We start from the raw sequence: 9624 nt of genomic DNA, 5'->3' as shown, positions 1-9624 counted from the left end.
TTTACCTAAAGTGAAAATGAGGCGCAGAGGTGTAGAGAGTTGCTCAAGGTCACAGAATGAGTCAATGACAGACATGGCGGTAGAACCTAGCTCCTTGGGCTCCCACTTCAATATTTTCCCACAGGATGGATTAGGGCAGGGGTGTCAAACTCATTTGCTATGGCGGGCCAGATTTGAATTAAATGTACTTCAGGTGGGCCATACATAATCTAAATACTAGGCACTTTTGGAGTGCTGTGTCTCGTGCACACAGCGCTCCACGCACTGCCACCAGAGTACACCGAACTCGTGGCAGCGTGCGCCCCCATGAGCTCTCGCAGTGTTGTACTCTCTTGCGGCAGTGTGCGCTGCCGTGAGATCTCGTGGCGTTGTACCTTCTGGTGGCAGCGTGTGATGCCGCCAGAGAGTACAACGCCGCGAGATGTCATAGCAGCATGCGCTGCCGCTAGGGGCCGGACCAAAAAGGTCGGCGGGCCATATCTGGCCCCCGGGCCAGATGTTTGACACCCCTGGATTAGGGCCTTTCCATTCACATAGTGTCTGGGCATCTAGTATAGATCTTGTTCTTTATTAAATTATTCTTGTTGTACCATTCCTTTCCTACGCAACTGAAATGTAATATTTCTCACATACTGCAGCTATAACTTTCACTGGAAATACCAACCCATTAACATCCACTGACCATTCTTTAATGTACAGTTCATCAACTTATGACCATTTATCACTTATGCATGCCCTCAATGCATTTTCATTTCTGCTTTTGTTTTCTTGCACTTCTATCCATTTAATTAGTACCATGAAAATCTTTACAGTTTTACCTTTCGGTTGATTGATGTTGCTAAGACATTTGCAGTATTCCTTATACCCCAGCATGTTGAGTAGTGGGTGCTCTCTGAGTCACAATGCTCTAACTTACTCAAAGCAAATGGACTGTACATTTCAAAAGGTTCTTAATTTTTCTCCTGTATTGGCTTATGCTGCATCCACTGCAGTGGTAACTTCTTGACCCAGTCTAAGCAGAGAGGCTGTGTGACTGAATGCCACAGTCTGCTGATGGAGCAGAGTGGGGCTGCACTGAAGAAAGCCAGAGAGCTTGTACAAATCCCTGAGGCACAAATCTCTCCTCCTGCTGCTCCCTGCATGGAGGTAGTGCACATTTTGCACCAACCACTAGGCTGGTGCTGAATGTTCCCTCTGGCACCACGCCATGAGCTGGTGTGAAATGAGGATAGATGATGGGGCCACGGCTCGGAGTTCTGTCTGCTTCCCCTTTCAGTTTCCTGTGCCCCTGGATGCCTGCGGGAGAGAGCAGGTGTGAGTGGTAAGGGCCTAATCCAAAATCCATTCCACGTAATGGGTGTCTTTCTACAGACTTAAGTGAGCTTTAGATCAGACCCTCATTCTCTCCCCAAGCATAGGCACTGCTACTGCAAGTGGCATCTGTGCATCTGCACTGGGGCTGCTCATGATCCAAACCTTAATTTCTACCTCATTTACCAAAGCTGCTCAGACATAGCGGAAAACAGACTTCCTTCTATGTCAGTTTGGGCCCGATTTTCCCCAGTCTTACCCCTGTTTTACACCATTGATTCCACTGACAGAAATGTCGTGGAGTGGAGTGGGCAATCGAGTTCATTGTGTGTCAGCCTTGTGAACAGTGCAAAAATAAATGCTACATCCATTACGCATCTTCACTGCACTGTGATTCAGGCACGTTGATCCTTCATGGACTTGAAAGCACACTAATAAGCTATGTTCATTAAAGGCAGACTTTTTAAGCAGCAGTTGGATTGCAGACCCAGTTCCAACAGGGCGCTTTTGTTTTATGTTCATCTGGGCATCTATGAAAGGTTTCAAGCTGTATAATAACTATTGGGACAAGGCATTTATGAGAGAAATTTGTGATACAGCTATTATGTTCATGCTAGTGGCCATGGCACAAGCTATAGACCTTGAACATGCTATGATGTAATACACAGGTGGAATTGTGAGGTAACAATATCTTTGTTATGCCACTACTAGAACTGATGGATTTACATACCACACTCTTTGTCAGTGCTGAAAATCTGGCTGTGCCCCTGGAAATGAATTCATCAACCATTACTGGAAACACTGATTCAATACCACTGGAAGGTCATTTCTGGTTGTGCCACTTTCTGGAGGAGATGTTCACAAGAAAGATATTTCAGTGCTGCAGCTCAGCTTGGGCATCCAGGAATAGAAGCAGATACACGTTAATAAAATATTTGTCCATCTTTAATTGTGAAACAATGGAATTATGCTATATGAGCTCTGTAAGTCTAGCAGCATTAGAAAATGCTGTAGAAATGAGGCATGTTCTGAAGAACTGAGATGCCATCTAGTGGAAATAATACAAGGCTACTATATTTAAATGTAAAAGACGAATTGTACCTTTTTCACATCACACAAGGAGCAAGGTGATCAAAAAGCATCGTTCCACAAATGCTTTCATAGCCATCGCAGAACAGGCATCATGACCTGGGGCGTTGGAACATGGGCGTGAGAATCAGAATCTTCTGAGCACTAATCCTGGCTCTGCTCTGTGTAAGCCTGGCTTTTGTACAGACTTGCTGTGTGACCTTGGGCAAGTCATGATAACTTTGAGCCCCAAGTGCTCCAGAGCAGCATTCAGTGCACCTGAAAGAAGTGTAAAGGTGGTTTCATTCCAGTTTCCCTTTGCTGTGGATCCTGGGTGGGGAGAATACGGCAGCTTCTGAGTGCTCCCAGTGACGCTTGTCAGTTTCACGGTTGCTTCCATTTTTGCAGGCAGATAGCAGATGCCTAGGAGCTGCTCCACTGGCTAAAATCTCAAGAGTGCATTGTGTTCTGACCCTAACCCCTATACTGCTGGAGGTGGAAAGATAGCTGGCATGTGTCTTCTATGACAGGGCAATCTTGCGCTGCTGCCTTAAATGAGATTTAACTCCCCTTTAGTTTACCAGGTTCTGAGAATATGGGCCCTGGCTAAGGCTGCTCTGTGCTTCAAAGCTGGCTTTACTCCACTTCCCTTGCCCTAGGGACAAAAACAATAAGGTCAGAATGCTGCTAAATTCCAGCAGTCCTCAGCCAGAATGGTCTCTGGGAGGCTGTTGTAACTAGTGCAGTTTAGAATAATCCTGGGGCTATTCTAAGTTGTTCCGTGGGAACAACCCAGTGCCTAGTAGCCCTAAGACTTCAGCACATCTGTGCCAGACACATCTGGGCCTGAGGATATGGTCCTCTGTGTATGTTTCTCCATCAGTAAAATAGGGTTAATGTTATCTTCCTAACTCATAAGGGTATTGAGAGGGTTACTGAGTTTGTGTTTGTGTGGTGCTCTGAAGAGTTAAAGCTCTGTGTATGTGCTTAGCGTCTACATTTAGGGACTGTAAGTCCATAAATGGATCTCGATGAAATCAAAAGCTACAAGAGGGAAGTTTGAGTTACCGACCGTGGAGGTGGGAAAACAGACCTATATGGGTGGGAAACATATATAATACATTAAACTAAACTTATTTTCCTGTTTTTTCCCTTCCACTGTTGTTTTACCATTTGTCTTTACATAGCTACTTGAGTGGCTTGTCCCAAAACAGGGACAGAGCCTCTCTGATTAACAGTCTGATAATTGTCTGCCCATGGCATAAGTCCACTGACTCTGGAAAGACCTGAATGCCGTAGAATTAGTATGGTTCTGCTGAGCAGGAAATGAGGAGGACAGAGTGGCTGCTTTAGCCTCTGCAGGCTGTGAGCTGGGGCTCCATACTGGCCTCTCCAGGAAGCCTATGGAGGAGGGATTAGCTGCCTACATTGATCTACCAGCCTCATCCTGCTCATAGAGTTTGCTAGTGAGTTGCTAACAGTACTGCAGCCCTGAGAACACATCAGTAATAATGAAGGGGATTGCATGACTGTGTCTCATGCTGTCCCTGAGTTGAAGATTTAATTTGTGAGGGGCTGTGTTGGGGTAGTACCCCACACTAGCCTAGAAGGGGTTTATGAGGTTGAGATGGGGCTAATTAACATGATAGCACACAGCTGAGGGGAATTAGGTAGCCTAAGTAACCCCTGAATGATGATGGAGCCCAGCTGAGAAGGAACAGGTGGAGCTAGTATAAAGCCAGGAAGCTGGCAGCAGAAGGGGGCTGCAATGAAAGAGCTTGAAGCCACTCTGTACATTAGGGAGGGAAACAAACAACCTAGGGAAGAGGTTGCAGGAAAATGCTCAGGGGAAGGGCAACAAGGTTTAAGATGGTGCAGACCTTGGCTGCTGATTAGAAGGTCCCTGAGCTGAAACCCAGAGTAGTGGGCAGGCCTGGGTTCCCCTACCAGCCACTGGGGAAGTGAACTATCTGGGCAGGGAATGGGAAGACTGCCTGAGACAGTTTGTATGGAAAGACTTTGATACCCTGGAAAGGGAGGACTATGGTGACCTGGCCCAAGGGCCAAGCAATGAAAGGAGAGCATGCTGAGCTGCAGAGAGAGGTGGCCATCTAGCCCCTTGAAGTGTTATCACATCATTAACCTTTATATACACTGCTGATAAATGCAATAGCTGCCCAGCACTTCAGAGCCTTGTCCACAGTAGGGCACTTTTCTAAAAAATTTCCATTGTTGCTAACATTAGTTCCGCTCCATTGGTGGTACCAGTGTTGAGACCCTTGGGGTAGACATGCTATCACCTCCCAGTTTCAAACACTGTCAGTTTAGACCTGTGCAAAGCAGAGTTAGGCAAGGCAGTGCTTCAAATACTGGTGGCAACCAAGAGCCTGTTTACACTATGGTCTCCTAGCACCCCCAGTGCTGAACCAGTGTTAGCAAGAGTGTAGACAAGACTCAAGTGTCCATCTGCATGAGGAAAATTATCTGCTACTGACAATGGCTGTCAGCAATGGGTTGGGTCTCCCTTTGTTCTCCCCTTCCCACCCCCAACTAGTGTTGAAGAGATTTATAGCGGCTAGTATTGGAAGGGCTAAAATATTTTCAGCACTATTACTGACAGCATACTGCACACCTGTTCTACCAGGCAGCCTTTCTATAATGGTGTTTGAAAATTATTTTTGTTCCACTGATGCAAGCAACTAAATCATTTTCAACACCAGTTGAGAGGAAAATGGTGAGTAGGGAAAGAGGGGAATTCTGTTGCTGACAATGGTTGTCAGCAAGAGGTCATTTTCCTAGCATAGACAGCCCTTTAAAACGTTTCCAGATCTCATGGAATAACTTTGTTTTGTGCTAAGCCTGCTGCTGTTTGGTTTGCAGCAAACTCTTTATGTGTAAGAGATGTTATTTATATTTCCTTCTTTGACCATGCAAGAGAGATTTCTTTTGTTGGCCTGCTTGTTTTTTTTTTGTTTTTTTTCCCCAATAGTACCGCTCTGCTTTATTCTTTTTGTGGCCACGGTTTATGGTCATTCTTCCTTCTTCATAGCTGAAAGCAGATGAATCAATGCTTGGCCTGGCCACAATCCCAGCAAATGCTTTTCAGATCATATAGTCAGGAACTGACTGTTACCACTGGGGGAGCGAGGGGAAGGGAGGGGAACAATCACATCAAGGTATAATGACAAATTTTGGTTTTTCTTTTTTAGAAACTTTAGGTGTAAATATGGAAAAATACTTTCTGTCACCAATATTATTATTATTATAATTCCAAAAATAGCAAATTTAAGCCCTAGTTCATGAAAATGAGCACCATTCTCTGAACAAGTGCATAGCAATATGTTGTGATTCCATAAGGTATGAAACATTTATGCGAGCTCAAGATGGGTCAGTAATTGAGGAAGAGCCACAATGACTCCATGTTGAGATTTAAACATGAAAGGCACTATGGAACAGGGAAGTAAAAATAATAAAAGCAAATAAAAATTAGACTAACCTTAGAACCATAACACTGCATTCATTCTGAAATTTTCACAAAGCAAAATCCATTCAGTTCTCCAAATGACACTCAATACCTAATCCCAGTTTTTGATTGCTGATGAGTTGGCGTGTCTAGCTCCCTAGAGCCACTTGTGTGGCACTCTCAGGTAGTTGTGTAGGATTGATATTTAAAGTTCAGAAGCTAGCAAAGTTCTTTTTTCTAGTCAAATCCAGTAACTTATCATTGAAGCTTTCTCCTACCGAACAATATACTCTAAGAATTCTGGGTCAACACTGTTACCATATTGCTCTTGCTTTGCTGTAAATAATTTTTTGTTTATGACAAGAAATATGCTAATCTATACATAGAAATTAAGATCCTGCCAACCCTGGAGTTACATGTAGAGTAGCAGCTAGATGGCTTGCATTGTATTTTCCTCCCCAGTTGTTAACCTCAAAAGGAGGGATCTGCAGGTCACTCTCACAGCGCAAGCAGTATGGTGTCCCTTTCGGGCAGTTAGAAATAAAGTCTGATTCCAGTATTCTTCGAAAACAATATAACAATTTATTGGAGGGATAAACAGGGTCACAACAAAGGTAAGTTGGGCTGAACCCAAGGTTCCTGGTGTAATAACCCAAGGGGGCCCAAGTGTCTCTGATCTTAGACAGTCTCACAGATCTTTCTTCGCCGGATGGCGGTGCCATCTACTTCTCGGCCTGGTCCGCAGTCGTCTACTTCTCCTCCTAGCTGCGTCTGCTTCTCGTCCTGGTCTTTGGCGAGCCTACCCAAACCTATAACCAATACGTTCTATCTCACCCACTCACTCGTTCGCACTGCAAGGCGGCAGCAGCCAACTGCCATCTGCCAAGATCTTATATAGGCTGTTCCTGGTCTCTGAGGACCAATCAGGTGAACGGGATTTCACCAAGAGCGGGAAATCTGCACATGGCCCTATGGTGTGCACACGGCACTAACTGTTTTGCACACGGTCCTTAAGGGAACGTGGTGCTGTGCTATTGGCTATCTAACTCATGCATATTACAATGAAGTGCCAACGGGCATGAACTATTGACCTCACGGTCTATGATTGACAGCTACTGTCCAACTACGGGCAGTAGAGTCTCTGATGGCAACTATATACAAAGCACACAACTATATACAAGGTGGGGAAGAACAGTATAGGGGGCCTGAGTCACATCCTACAATTCCCCTCCTTGATGGGGTTCGAATATAAGAGGAGAATCCCCATCATTTATGAATCTGACATGTGTGGGTCTGGCCCACGATTGTATTCTTAACTTTCTAACCGATATATACAGATTGAACATGAATATAAACACAATAACTTGAATTATGCACAAGAGAACAACTGGGGTAAATATGATCTTCCAGGTGTTATACTGATTGCTGTCAGGATGAAAAAGCCTGGTCCACCAATTATTCTCACTGGCTTTCTTGACTCTATTAAGGACGGTTTCAATTTGATTGGCGGAATGGTGTACTGCCAGATCAATTTCCTGTCCTTGTTCCCTTAAAAGTTTTAATTGTTGGAGCATCTCAGGATGATCAATGAGTTGCTTGATTAACGACAAATTAGTGCCAAGTTGTACTGGCGTCACATTTTTATACAATTGATAATGGGCATGGATGTCCACTAGGGACAGCTGTTGTTGTATGAAGGATATATCGCATCCGGAAACACTATAGATGTTACACATACATAGATTTTCATTCATTGGCACACTAATATTAAATTTTACATTTACAATCAATTGCTTACAAGAAGTTCTTACACACACACATGATACGTTTATAGATACAATCATTGATTTTATAGGAGGTTTGACCAATTTATAGTGGCATTTGCCAATTTCCTGGAAACACAACTCGTCAGGGTTGATGTACTCTTGGGCGCACGTGTAACCAAGACCTCTCTCTCTCCAGTACAAGCCTGAAGGTTTGTGGCCTGCCACTTATTGTCTTTATGCACCACCCACCTAGGGAGGTCTTCTGGCCATATCATGGAGTCATTTAACAAAACTCCCATAGGGATGACTGGATAAATCCAGACTTCCTCGGCCTCCTTAATTGTAAGTATATGTGCCTCTATTTGTGTGTTCATGATTGCGAAGTGTACCATTTTCCACCATTCGGGATGGTTTAATTCGAATTCACCCAACCCGTATTGTTCAATGATTTTTCTGATTTCTGGTGAAATTATTCCTTCTAGCCCATCTCTGATTATGTTTTGCGCCGTGGTTTGAGTCCAAATTTGGGCTTGTGAACATGCCAGGGCCAAGGATAAATTACCCTGGACAGTGCCCACCGCCTTGATTAGTGTTTCTAGATCTTTTTGGCGGGTTTGAAACCACGTCGGCAATAAGTCAGTTACACGATGTTGTATGCTTGAGAGCTCAGTTAATGAATTGCCCAATGGGTGGTCTAAAGTGCTTAATTCGGAGCCAATTCTCCCGATTTTAGATGCCAAAACTTCGACATCTATCATGTTTATAGCTCCCATTCCAGTGCCAATGCCACCTAATATACTACTAATTAAATCTCGCTTTCCTCTGCGAATGGTGGCATCGATGTTACTGACCCATTCGGTCCATCCTTTATTAAGTGTTCTTATATATGTGTTACATATGGGAAGTACTTTATCTAAATGTACGTCTAAATCTATTTGCAGATGTATTAGAGCATATTGAGGGTTCACCAGAATTTTCCTTCTTAACTGTCGACCCACGACTACTGGTCCTCCTTGCGATATAATAGGGATCCCAACAATCACGTGGTCCTGATACCACCTGGTATCATATGGTCCGTAGACCGACCATTCACCTGTATCACTTGGGGTGACATCGATGGATACATTGATGATACACGCCCATCTATAATTAACCTCGGTATCCTGACAGAATGGGTTCTTCTGTCCGAAACCATCTTGTTTATGTAATATGCTTCTGCAAGGGAGACGTGCATGTAAGATTTGTGTTCCCATATTGATAATGGCAGAAACTGCTCCTGTGGTGTTTGTCATATAGAGCTCTAGTGGAAATACATGTGCCCCTTCAATTAGTAATCTAGGTGTAAACCACCTGATTTCCGCACACTTTTCCGGATTCATGTTAACTAGTGAGCAACTAATAGATCTGTTAAAGATCACTTCATATGGTGTAATCCAAATACAATTATTGGGAACGCGTTTGTCTCTGAATACCTGTCCCATAATATTGACTTGTCTAGTATCTTTACTTCTAAAGGTCATGTCATTAACATCAGGCACGTTGGACCTGGATTGGCTCCAATAAATGGTGCATGTTCTCTCCTCTAGGTTTGTAAATATTTCTACTATCCTCTCGCTGGAGGGTAAAGGGTGTTCGCCATGGTATGTTAGATTTCTTTCTTTACTAGAGGGATTCTTATTTCTACATTTGTACACTTGGTTGGGAAGGATCATAATCCCACCTGTTTCATGCAATATTATCCATATTAAAATCAGAATCGCGGTCTGCATAGTATTACCGCTAGTAAAATAACACATACTGATAATACAAACAATAATTGACCCTGCACAGTATCAAGGTTGTAATAATTCTCCAATTTTTCCCACTCACTGGTTGCGTTTGAACGATTAGGGACGTTCATTGGTGGAGATGTCCCCTCCTAAAATAAGTGGAGACACAATGTTAGTGTTTTTCACTTATTTTCAGTAACAGAATCATTATTGCCCTTCCATGACTTTAGTTGCGTAGAGTGGAACC

Source organism: Emydura macquarii, unplaced genomic scaffold (assembly GCF_026122565.2).
Source record: "Emydura macquarii macquarii isolate MOO-44397 ecotype Brisbane River unplaced genomic scaffold, CSIRO-AGI_Emac_v2 contig_1043, whole genome shotgun sequence".
NCBI lineage: Eukaryota > Metazoa > Chordata > Testudines > Chelidae > Emydura > Emydura macquarii.
Note: the sequence above shows the minus strand (reverse complement) of the source record.